This window comes from Mandrillus leucophaeus, unplaced genomic scaffold (assembly GCF_000951045.1).
Source record: "Mandrillus leucophaeus isolate KB7577 unplaced genomic scaffold, Mleu.le_1.0 Scaffold57, whole genome shotgun sequence".
Classification (NCBI taxonomy): domain Eukaryota; kingdom Metazoa; phylum Chordata; class Mammalia; order Primates; family Cercopithecidae; genus Mandrillus; species Mandrillus leucophaeus.
In genome coordinates this window covers 146,445-158,561 of record NW_012106141.1, presented here as the reverse complement: position 1 = coordinate 158,561, position 12,117 = coordinate 146,445, and the positions used below count along the sequence as shown (strand labels likewise).

General features: G+C 39.8%; 1 pseudogene; it reads right to left on the bottom strand.

Moving 5' to 3' along the window:
* Positions 1-304: 304 nt before the first annotated feature.
* The window catches only part of LOC105552689, a 95,828-nt pseudogene continuing 84,015 nt past the window's right edge, over positions 305-12,117 (bottom strand).

The window sequence follows — 12,117 nt, the reverse complement described above, 5'->3', positions numbered from 1 at the left end:
AGTGTATAATGCTATCAATAGCCTTGTGCCGTAGATACTGTTATTATCATTTTTTTCTTTTTGAGACGGAGTCTTGCTCTGTTGCCCAGGCTGGAGTGCAGTGGCACAATCTCGGCTCACTGCAACCTCCACCTCCTGGGTTCAAGCAATTCTCCTGCCTCAACCTCCCATGTACCTGGGATTACAGATGCATGCCACCATTGTTTTTATTTTTTTAACTGAGTTATTCACAAGCAACATCATCCTTATTGAAGCTGTTTAATCAGGCATCATCAGCCATACCTTACAATGAAGAAATTAAGGCTTAGAGAAGGAAAGGAGGGCAGGTCCCAGATTTTCTGAGCTCTACATCAGCATACTCAGGAAGTCGTGGCTCACCTCTAAGCTTCACTACCCGTATTGTGCTCTTCCATCTCCCTACAGGTCCTTTAGGGCAAGCCTAGAATGGAAAAACAAACATCAGACCAACACGCATAGCTGTTTAGAGCTAAGTCATTGGAGCCAGACTGCATTTGTTCCAATACCAACTCCAGCTCTTATTTACAGGTTATATTAAATTCTCTGGGGCTTAATACCTGCCCCAAGGAGCTGCTACTGTGCAGATGAAATTAATCACTTTTAAGCACTTCTAAAAGTGCTCAGAACAGTGCCTGACACATAATATATATTCAAAGACCCCATTTATACAGCGTTCTTTGCTATTACTTGCCAGGGCTTCATAGCATACAATACAGAAAGGTCCCCAGGGAACATCTGGTAGTGAATGCCCTTTGTCTCATATGGATGTCCCTCTTTCATCACTTATATCTACACTGAGTTTATTTTACTACTTTGTTCCTACACCAATAGACAGTTTACTTCAGATGACTTTGGACACTTCCTATAGAGTTAATCAGCTGGCTTACAATAATGAGCATAATGGTAGTATTAAAAAAAAAAAAAAAAAAAAAAAACCTGGATGTGGTATGGTCAGTAGAGGTTAGATTGAATCCAGGCCCAGTGTGCTCAGGACCTGTGTGACTTTAGGCAAGTTACTTGACTTCTCCGAACTCCATTTTCTTATCTGAAAGATACCAGTGGAAACCTTTTCCTAACTGAGATGATGTGAGGATGCCTACTGTGGGCAGTAAATGTGTGGCATGTAGGAGAAAGAGGTAGCCTTCTTAATCATAATTTAACAAACCTCAGATCTTTGTTTCATCATTGTTTCCTCATTATTTGCTTTTGCCTGTGAGAACAGCATCTGCTGAAGGCCTTTCAGAAGATTTTGCCTGCTTTGTGATGGTCCCTGTGAGCAGACTGTTCACAACATGACTCCTTACTAGCCAACTCCTCAGTCTCCAGACATAAACATTTACATGTTTACTTTTTAAGAACAGTGCGGATATATGTGATGATTCAAAACAGTCAGAATGCCAAATTTTGCCCAGTGATAACTGCTTAGCTGGTACATCTCCCTTTTATTGAATCACTACGTGGCAGATATTTTATACCTGTGTCTACACTGAGCTGAGGAAACTGGTGATCAAACCAGAAATGTAACTTGCTCAAGGTCAGAGTTCCAAGTGCATTGAACCAACCAAGCTCATGCTTTTGTATCCTATCAGCTCCTTTCCCTCCCTCCCTCCCTTCTGTCCTCTCTCATCCTTTCCTTCCTCCTTTCTTTCTCTCCTTTACTTTTCTCCTCCTTTCATCCCTGCTTCTTTCCCTCACTTTCTACCTTTTCTCCCTTTTCATTCAACAAGGATTTTCTAAGAACCTACACAATGCCAGTATCTTGTAGATCCTGGGAACGGAAGAGTGAAGAGATGAAGGAAACATTTCCAGATGCAGATGACTTACCAGTCTCAAAAAGAACTGGCTGGATGAACCCTGATCTTGAGCAATCCATTGGGTGTCCATCCCAATTGATTTCAAGTAAAGTTCTTTGGTTTCTTTGGAAACTTCAACATAGAGGGTCTTGCCGGGGAATTTGAAATTGGGGTATGGATTTTTTTTCAATGCAAGAAACAATGCAAATATAAAAATATGGAAAAAACTGAAAGCTAGAATTAGGTTATGAAACTGTCAATATTATTGTTGCTTTAAAAGCTAGTACAGTTGGCCGGGCGCGGTGGCTCACGCCTGTAATCCCAGCACTTTGGAAGGCCAAGGGGGGGCGGATCACAAGGTTAGGAGATCGAGACCATCCTGGCTAACATGGTGAAATCCTGTCTCTATCAAAAATACAAAAAATTTGCCGGGCGTGGCGGCGGGCGCCTGTAGTCCCAGCTACTGGGGAGGCTGAGGCAGGAGAATGGCGTGAACCCAGGAGGCAGAGCTTGCAGTGAGCCGAGATCGCACCACTGCACTCCAGCCTGGGCTACAGAGCGAAACTTGGTCTCAAAAAAAATAAAAAAAAAAAAGATAGTGCAGTCATATAATATACTGTGTTAACTTACCTAAATTCTTACCTAAATTTATCTGCATATGTTTGGCAAAGAGAGAGAAAAGTGGAGTGGGTGGGAGGGAAACCATAGAGAGAGTGAGCAGTTTAAATAATATAGGAAATTCAGGCCGTGTTCCATCAGAGTGCCTGCTTGAGGGTGACCTTGAGATATGATGGGTATCTACTGTTTTCATGTTTATTTCATACTGTGGGCACATTACCATGCATAATGTAATTCTGGTGTTTAAAAGTCATTATTTTTAATTTACCATGCCCCAAAATGCTAAGGATCTGGTACTCAATTGAAGAAAGGGTCATCTGGAAAACTGTGCAGGGCTAACGGACTTCAATGTGTCAGTCTCTAATGCAATGTCATTTAAGGACTTGTCAAGGGGCTAATTTTGACAATGCACATTTTTCATCTTATGCACTTTGGAAGCACAGTCTCTCAGAGTAAGGGACACCCCTGCGTTATGTTTAAATTTAGAGTCTACTAAGCCCTCTACATAATAAATAATGGCTTTGTATCTGTGAATTGTAATAATATCTAGGAGGAGATAATTTGCAAGGACATTAACTTGATAGGCAAGCTACTATTAATTAGAAATCTTAACATGTTGGCTTGTTAATGGCTAATTAAGCCTTTACTGAGATCCGTTGCAGGTAAGAGGAAATGAAGAACAATCCAGGAATATGAAATGCTGTTCGCCTTTGAATTTGATTCTATTCAAAAAAGCATAGAAAGTCTAGAAATAATTATAGGTAAGACAAAAACAAGCCTCCAGCAAATTAAAAAGGAAATCACTGGAAAAAGTAAGAGCCATCAAAATTAAAAATAGAATTCATTACCTGTTCAAACAGTTGTATTACCACGCAATCTGAAAATACTCTCAAGATTGCTTTGTATTTTTATTTTATTTTATTTTATTTTACTTTAAGTTTTGGGATACATGTACAAAACATGCAGCTTTGTTTCACAGGGTTACATGTGCCATGGTGGTTTGCTGCACCTATTGACCTGTCATTTAGATTCCCTCCCCTCACCCCCTACCCTCCAACAGGCTCCGGTGTATGTTGTTCTCCTTTGTGTCCGTGTGTTCTCATTGTTCAACTCCCACTTATAAGTGAGAACATGCATTGTTTGGTTTTCTGTTTCTGTGTTAGTTTGCTGAGGATGATGACTTCCAGCTTCATCTATGTCCCTGCAAAGGGACAAGCGCTCATTCCTTTTTATGACTGCATAGTATTCCATGGTGTATATGTACCAAATTTTCTTTATCCAGTCTATCATTGATGGGCATTTGGATTGGTTACATGTCTTTGCTATTGTAAATAGTGCTGCAATAAACATACCTGTGTATGTGTCTTTATACTAGAATGATTTATATTGCTTTGGGTAATGGGATTCCCTAGTAATGGAATTGCTGGGTCAAATGGTACCTCTGGTTCTAGATCCTTGAGTAATCACCATACTGTCTTCCACAATGGTGGAACTAATTTATATTCCCACCAACAGTGTGAAAGCATTCCTATTTCTCCACAGCCTCGTCAGCATCTGTTGTTTCTTCACTTTTTAATAATCAGCATTCTGACTGGATTGAGATGGTATTTCATTGTGATTTTGATTTGCATTTCTCTAATGATCAGTGATGTTGAGCTTTTTTAAATATGTTTGTTGGCCACATAAATGACTTCTTTTGAGAAGTGTCTGTTCATATCCTTTGCCCACTTTTTGATGGGGTTGTTTTTTTCTTGTAAATTTGTTTAAGTTCCTTGTAGAGTCTGGATATTACACCTTTGTCGGGTGGATAGGTTATAAAAATTTTCTCCCATTCTGTAGGTTGCCTGTTTGCTCTGATGATAGTTACTTTTGCTGTGCAAAAGCTCTTTAGTTTAATTAGATAAGATTTGTCAATTTTGGCTTTTGTTGCTATTGCTTTTGGTGTTTTAGTCATGAAGTCTTTGCCCATGCCTATGTCCTGAATGGTATTACCTAGGTTTTCTTCTAGGGTTTTTATGGTTTTGAGTTTTACACAAGTATTTAATCCATCTTGAGTTAATTTTTGTATAAGGTGTAAGGAAGGGGTCCAGTTTCAGTTTTCTGCATGTGGTTAGTCAGTTTTCCCAGCACCATTTGTTGAATAGGAAATCCTTTCCCCATTGCTTATTTTTGTCAGGTTTGTTGAAGATCAGATGGTTGCAGATGTGTGGTGTTATTTCTGAGGTCTCTGTTCTGTTCCATTGGTCTACATGTCTGTTTTGGTACCAGTATTATGCTGTTTTGGTTACTGTAGCTTTGTAGTATAGTTTAAAGTCAGGTAGTGTGATGCCTCCAGCTTTATTATTATTATTATTATTATTTTTGCTTAGAATTGTCTTGGCTATATGGGCTCTTCTTTCATTCCATATGAAATTTAAAGTAGTTTTTTCTAGTTCTGTGAAGAATGTCAATGGTAGTTTGATGGGAATAGCATTGAATCTATAAATTACTTTGGGCACTATGGGCATTTTCGTTATATTGATTCTTCCTATTCATGAGGATGGAATGTTTTTCCATTTGTTTGTGTCCTCTCTTATTTCCTTGAGCAGCGGTTTGTAGTTCTCCAAGGTCCTTCACATCCCTTGTTAGCTGTATTACTAGGTATTTTATTCTCCTTGTAGCAATTGTGAATGGGAGTTCATTCATGATTTGGCTCTCTGCTTACCTATTGTTGGTGTATAGGAATGCTTGTGATTTTTGCACAATGATTTCGTATCCTGAGACTGTGCTGAATTTGCTTATGAGTTTAAGGAGTGTTTGGGCTGAGATGATGGGGTTTTCTAAATATACAATCATGTCATCTGCAGACAGAGAAAATTTGACCTCCTCTCTTCCTATTTAAATACCCTTTATTTCTTTCTCTTGCCTAATTGCCCTGGTCAAAACTTCCAATACTATGTTGAATAGGAGTGGTGAGAGAGGGCATCCTTGTCTTGTGCTGGTTTTCAAAGGGAATCTTTCCAGCTATTGCCCATTCAATATGATATGGGCTGTGTGTTTGTCGTAAGTAGCTCTTATTATTTTGAGATATGTTCCATCAATACGTAGTTTACTGAGAGTTTTTAATATGAAGGGATGTTTAATTTTATTGAAGGCTTTTTCTGGATCTGTTGAGATAATTGTGTGGTTTTTGTCTTTGGTTCTGTTTATGTGATGGATTACATTTATTGATTTGTGTATGTTGAACCAGCCTTGCATCCCAGGAATGAAGCCAACTTGAACATGGTGAATAAGCTTTTTGATGTGCTGCTGTATTCTGTTTGCCAGTATTTTATTGAGGATTTTTGTACCAATGTTCATCAGTAATATTAGCCTGAAGTTTTTTTGTTTTTTCTCTGCCAAGTTTTGGTATCAGGATGATGCTAGCCTCATAAAATGAATTAAGGAGGAGTTCTTCCTTTTCAATTGTTTGGAATAATTTTGGAAGGAATGATACCAGCTCCTCTTTGTAACTAGTAAATTTTGGCTGTGAATCTGTCTGGTCCTGGGCTTTTTTTGGGTGGTAGGCTATTAATTATTGCCTCAATTTCAGAACTTGTTCTGGTCTATTCAGGGATTCAACTTCTTCCTGGTTTAGTCTTGGGAGGGTGTATTTGTCCAGGAATTTATCCATTTCTTCTAGCTTTTCTAGTTTATTTGCACAGAGGTGTTTATATATACTCTGGTAGTTTGTATTTCCATGGGCTCAGGGGTAATATCCCCTTTAAAATTTTTTTATTGTGTTTATTTGATTCTTCTCTCTTCTCTTGTTTATTAGTCTAGCTAGCAGTCTATTTTGTTAATTTTTTCAAAATACCAGCTCCTGGATTCATTGATTTTTTGGAGAGTATTTTATGTCTCTATCTCCTTCAATTCAGCTCTGTTCTTAGTTACTTCTTGTCTTCTGCTAGCTTTCGGATTTGTTTGCTCTTACTTCTATAGCTCTTTTAATTGTGATATTAGGGTGTTGATTTGAGATCCTTCTAGGTTTCTGATGTGGGCATTTAATGCTATAATTTTCCCTCTTAACACTGCTTTAGCTGTGTCCCAGAGATTCTGGTACATTGCCTGTTTGTTCTCATTGGTTTCAAAGAACTTCTTGATTTCTTCCTTAATTCCATTATTTACCCAGGAGTCATTCAGGAGCAGGTTGTTCAACGTCCATGTAATTATGTGGTTGTGAGAGAGTTTCTTAATCCTGAGTTCCAATTTGAACTGTGGTCTGAGAGACTGTTTGTTATGTTTTTAGTTCTTTTGCATTTGCTCAGGAGTGTTTTACTTCCAATTACGTGGTCAATTTTAGAATAAGTGCCATGAGACACCGAAAAGAATGTATATGCTGTTGATTTGTGGTAGATGTCTATCAGGTCCATTCGATCCAGAACTGAGTTCAAGTCCTGAATATCCTTGTTTTCTGTCTCATTGATCTATCTAATATTGACAGTGGGGTGTTAAAGTCTCCCACTATTATTGTGTGGGAGTCTAATACTCTTTGTAGTTCTCTCTGAACTTGTTTTATGAATCTGGGTGCTCCTGTATTGCATGCATATATATTTATGATAGTTAGCTCTTATCATTAAATTGATGCCTTTACTATTATGTAATGCCTTTCTTTGTCTTTTTTGATCTTTGTTGGTTTAAAGTCTGCTTTGTCAGAGACTAGAACTGCAACCACTGCTTTTTTATTGCTTTCCACTTGCTTGGTAAATTTTGCTCCATCCCTTTATTTTGAGCCTGTGTGTGTTTTTGCATGTGAGATGGGTCTCCTGAATACAGGACACCAATGGGTCTTGACTCTGTATCCTCTGTATCCAATTTGCCAGTCTGTGTCTTATAATTGGACACAGTTAGTCCATTTACATTTAAGGTTAATATTGTTATATGTGAATTCGATCCTGTCATCATGATGCTATCTGATTATTTTGCACACTAGTTGATGCAGTTTCCTCATAGTGTCATTGGTCTTTATATTTTGGTTTGTTTTTGCAGTGGGTGGTACTGGTTTTTCCTTTCCATATTTAATGCTTCCTTCAGGAGTTCTTGCAAGGCAGGCCTGGTGGTGACGAAATCCCTCAGCATTTGCTTATCTGGAAAAGATTTTATTTCTCCTTTGCTTACGAAGGAGTTTGGCTGGATGTAAAATTCTGGGTTGAAAATTCTTTTAAGAATGTTGAATATTGGCTCCCACTCTCTTCTGGCTTGTAGGGTTTCTGCTGAGAGGTCCGTTGTTAGTCTGATGGGCTCCCCTTCATAGGTGACCTCGCCTTTCTCTCTGGCTGCTCTTAACCTTTTTTCCTTCATTTTGACCTTGGAGAACCTGATGATTATGTCTTGGGGTTGAACTTCTTGTGGAGTATATTAGTGGTGTTCTCTGTATTTCCTGAATTTGGATGTTGGCCTCTTTAGCCAGGTTGGGGAAGTTCTTTTTTATTGTATCCTGAATTGTGTTTTCCAGCTTGTTTCCATTCTCCCTATCTCCTTCAGGTACTCCAATTAATCACAGGTTTGGTCTTTTTACATAGTCCCATGTTTCTCAGGTGTTTTGTTCATTTCCAGCTCCATCAGTTCATTTATGTTCCTCTCTAAACTGGTTATTCTAGTTAGCAGCTCCTTTAACCTTTTATCAAGGTTCTTAGCTTCTTTGCATTGGTTTAGAACATGCTTCTTTAGCTCAGCAAAATTTGTTATTACCCATCTTCTGAAGCCAACTATTGTCAATTCATCCATCTCATCCTCCATCCAGTTCTACGCCCTTGCTAGGGAGGTCTTGTGATCATTTGGAGGAGAAGAAGCACTCTGGTCTTTTTGGTTTTTAGCATGTTTTTGTTGATTCTTTCTCATCTTCAAGAGTTTGTCTATTTTTTATCTTTGAGGCTGCTGACACTTGGACGGGATTTTTGTGGGGCCTTTTTGATGCTGATGCTGTTGTTACTGCTTTTTGTTTGTTTGTTTCTTTTTCAATGGTCAGGTCCCTCTTCTGTAGGGCTGCTATGGTTTGCAGGGGGTTCACTTCAGGCCCTATTCATCTGGTTTGTTCCTGTGCCTGGAATTGTCACTTAAGGAGGCTGGAGAACAGCCAAGATGGGTGCCTGCTCTTTCCTCTGAAATCTCTGACCTCGAGGGCATCAACCTAATGTGTAGGATTGCCCCTGTATAGGGTGTCTGATAAACCCTGTTAGAGGGTCTCACCCAGTCAGGTGGCATGGGGAGCAGGACCCACTTAATGAAGCACTTTGACTGTCCCTTGGTGGAGGGGGTGTTCTTTGCCGGGGGAAAACGGACTTGTCTGGGCTGCCTGGATTCTTCAGAACTAGCAGGAGGAAAGGCTAAGTCTGCTGGTCCACAGAGATTGTGGCCATCCCTCCCTCTGGGAGCTCAGGCCCAGGGAGACCAGAGTTCTGTCCGTGAGCCCCTGGCTGGAGCTGGAGTTCCTGCAGGGAGGCCCTGCGCACTGAGGAAGGATGGGTCACGGTGAGGCCTAAAGAGGCACTCTGGCTGCAGTCCGTTGCCACAGCCAGTGTGTTGGGCTGTGGGGGACACCACTTGGGGCCAAGCCGTCCAGCCTCCCTGGCTCCAGCAGGGGAAAAGAGCAACCTAGAGCTATAGAGATGGCTGCCACCTTTCCCCCACCCATGCAGCTTAGCCTGTTAGGCAGCTATTAGTCCCAGTGATGGCTGCTGCCCCTCCCCCAAGGAGCTCAAATGGCTTAGACAATAGGCAGTCACAGCTGGTCGGTCACCCTTCCCCCAGGGAACCCGGCAGCCTTAAGTGCATTCTAGCTGACAGGCTGTTGAGAATCCGTGTGGCTCTGGGGTTGGGACCTTAGGCCCGGTGGTGTGAGTTCATGACTGGGATCTTCCAACTGTGGGCTGCACAGTTCCATGGGAAAAGCAGTTTCCCCTGCTGCATAGCACGCTCACTCACCACCTCCCTTGGCTGGGGGGTAGGGGCTACCCTCCCCTGTGTGGCTCTCAGGTGGGTCTCCACATCACACTGCTCTTCCTTCCTCTCTTTGGGTCACGCCAGCTGCCTAGTCACTTCTGATGAGAGAACCTGGACACCTCGGTTGCTGGTGCAGGATTCACACATTATTGTGGTAACTTTTCAATGGGCACCTGAGATCGCCACTGCTTCTAGTCAGCCCAGGATTGCTTTATAAAGATAAGTGTGTAAAAATGTCCTTAAATACCCCAGAGACACACTAGCTATCTTACCAGAATTAAATATTTCTTATGTAATTTGACATTATGTTTTTTCCAGACATAACAAGAGTGTAAAATGACACCATTTTAACTGTCAAGAAACACAGAAGCATCATACTTATATTTCAGTCCTACCATTTTGTCACTTCTCCCTTTTTCTGAGAATTTGATGGGCAAATTTAGGAAGCGCCGTTCCTTAGTTTTCAACCTATCCACCATGACTCGGATTTAGGCTTTTCTGAATAAATGGCTTTGAGCAGTAAGTTTTGATCTCTTTAAACAATAATCATTTGCTTCAGTGTCCTGAAAGCAGGATGAACTGGAAGAGACAGGTGTACCAGCAATCCCAGACAAGGAGAATGGTGGTTGGGTGACATCCTAAAGTTTTCTTATCTCTTTCAATGACCATTCTCCAGAATAACACTTCTCAGTAAAGACATAAGACCCCTTTTTCTCCTCACTCAGCCAACCCTAGGTAAAAAAAAAAAAAAAAAAGTCCCCCCAAAACATGATAGGGAAGCCCACAAACAAAAGAGGATCCTTTATTTTAGTCATCTCATTATTTGGCTTCCAAAGAATCCGATGGATCTCAGTAAAGGCTTAAATGGCTTCCAAATGATGGGATGTCCAAAAGAAGGTGATGTATCGGAGGGCCATCAGCAGTTCATGAAAACTCTGCAAGTTTGCAGAACTGATTCGGGGCTTGAGGAGGCTCTAAGGCAGGAATGTCCAATCTTTTTGCTTCCCTGGGCAACACTGGAAGAAGAATTGTCTTGGGCTACACATAAAAAAAACTAACACTAATGATAGCTGATGAACTTAAAAAAAAAAAAAAGTATCATAAAAAATTTTTATAATGTTTTAAGAAAGTCTATGAATTTGTGTTGGACCACATTCAAAGCTGTCCTGGGCCATATGTGGCCTGTAGGCCGTGGGTTGGACAAGCTTGCTCTAAGGCAATCTGGAGAGCCAGGACTCAGGGTGCCTCATTATAAGGCAGGGATGGTCTGTCACAGAACCTTTCCTGGACTGGGTCACCATCATTCATTCCTTCTGCTTTTTTGTCACTTGCTCAAGCTTTAAACTCCTGGACAGAAAGCCCGAATACCTGAGTTTAAGTAATATAACTGTTCAGCCTAGTCCAGCTTTCTAATTGATTCTTTTGGTTATAAGGACTCTATTAAGTTCTTCTTTTTAAAGGCAAAAGCTAAAGTTTTGTACTTTTGTTTCAGTTGCCTTTTATTTCAGTGTTTTGTTTGCCATCAGTATGCTTAAACTTTTATTTTGTTGGATCAATAAGCTTGCAGGTAATGAATTGGAAAGGTGTGTGTTCAATGATAATAAATAATCCATTACTAATTAATTCTCCTGAATTAGAATTCATTTATTGGTGTTAGAAGTAAGAGTTTTTGCCAGTCACTATTCTTTAAAAGAATAGGAATAAAAATATGTCACTCTTTATAGTTTTTTAACCACTTTTTTCAAATGATTATGGATAGCAAAAAATAATATTTCACTGGTTCGCATAATCTTCTATTAAAAGAGCTGATTTGAAAATACCAAAAAAAATTAAAAAAGTGGTGGGAGGATTACTTAAAGCCAGGAGTTTGAGACTAGTCTAAGCAGCAAAGCAAGACATCATCTCTTCAAAAAAATAAAAATAAAAAAACATTAGCCAGACACAGCTACTTGGGAGGCTAAGGTGGGAAGATCACTTGAGCCCAGAAGTTTAAGGTTGCAGTAAGCTATGATTGCATGACTGTACTTCAGTCTGGGCAACAGAGCAAAACAAAAAGAAAGAAGAAAGAAAAAGAAAGAGAAAAAGGAAGAGAGAGAAAGAGAGAAAGAAAGGAAGGAGGGAAAGAAAAGGAAAAAGAAGAAAGGGAAAGAAAGAAAAGAACAGGGAGGAGAGAGGGAAAGAGAGAAAGAAGGAAAGAAAAAAAGAAAAGAAAAGAAAGAAAGAAAAAATATTATAGCATGACATCTTCAAGCTTCTGTCTAGCACCACTCATGCGATTTTAGGCAACATGAGGCTGGAGACATGTTTTAGCTTCAAGCACAACACTGCTTGCTGTACAACAAATAGTAAATTGTCCTAAATTGAATTGACCCTAAAATGCTGAACCAAGAGAAAATACTGTTTTTCTGTGGTTCCTCAATGCAGTTCTGAAAGAAGCATTCGTTTGGGATCAAGTATAACTTTCCACTTGTTCCTTGTCCAACGCCGAACTCTCAGAGTTAAAGAAAAAATGCCAGGATTATTCCTTCTGATTCCCCTTCATCAGCACTAGACTTAATTATTTACAAGTAATTTGTTGGAATGTCAGTGTTTAAGTTTTAAAGCTAGTGATTATGAGTGATTTAATATATAATAATGTCTAATACCAACAAAGGAGTAAAATGTATAAGCTATTTGACCCCCTGTTTTTCTTTTTCTCTTTCTTTCTTTCTTTCTTTTTTTTTTTTTT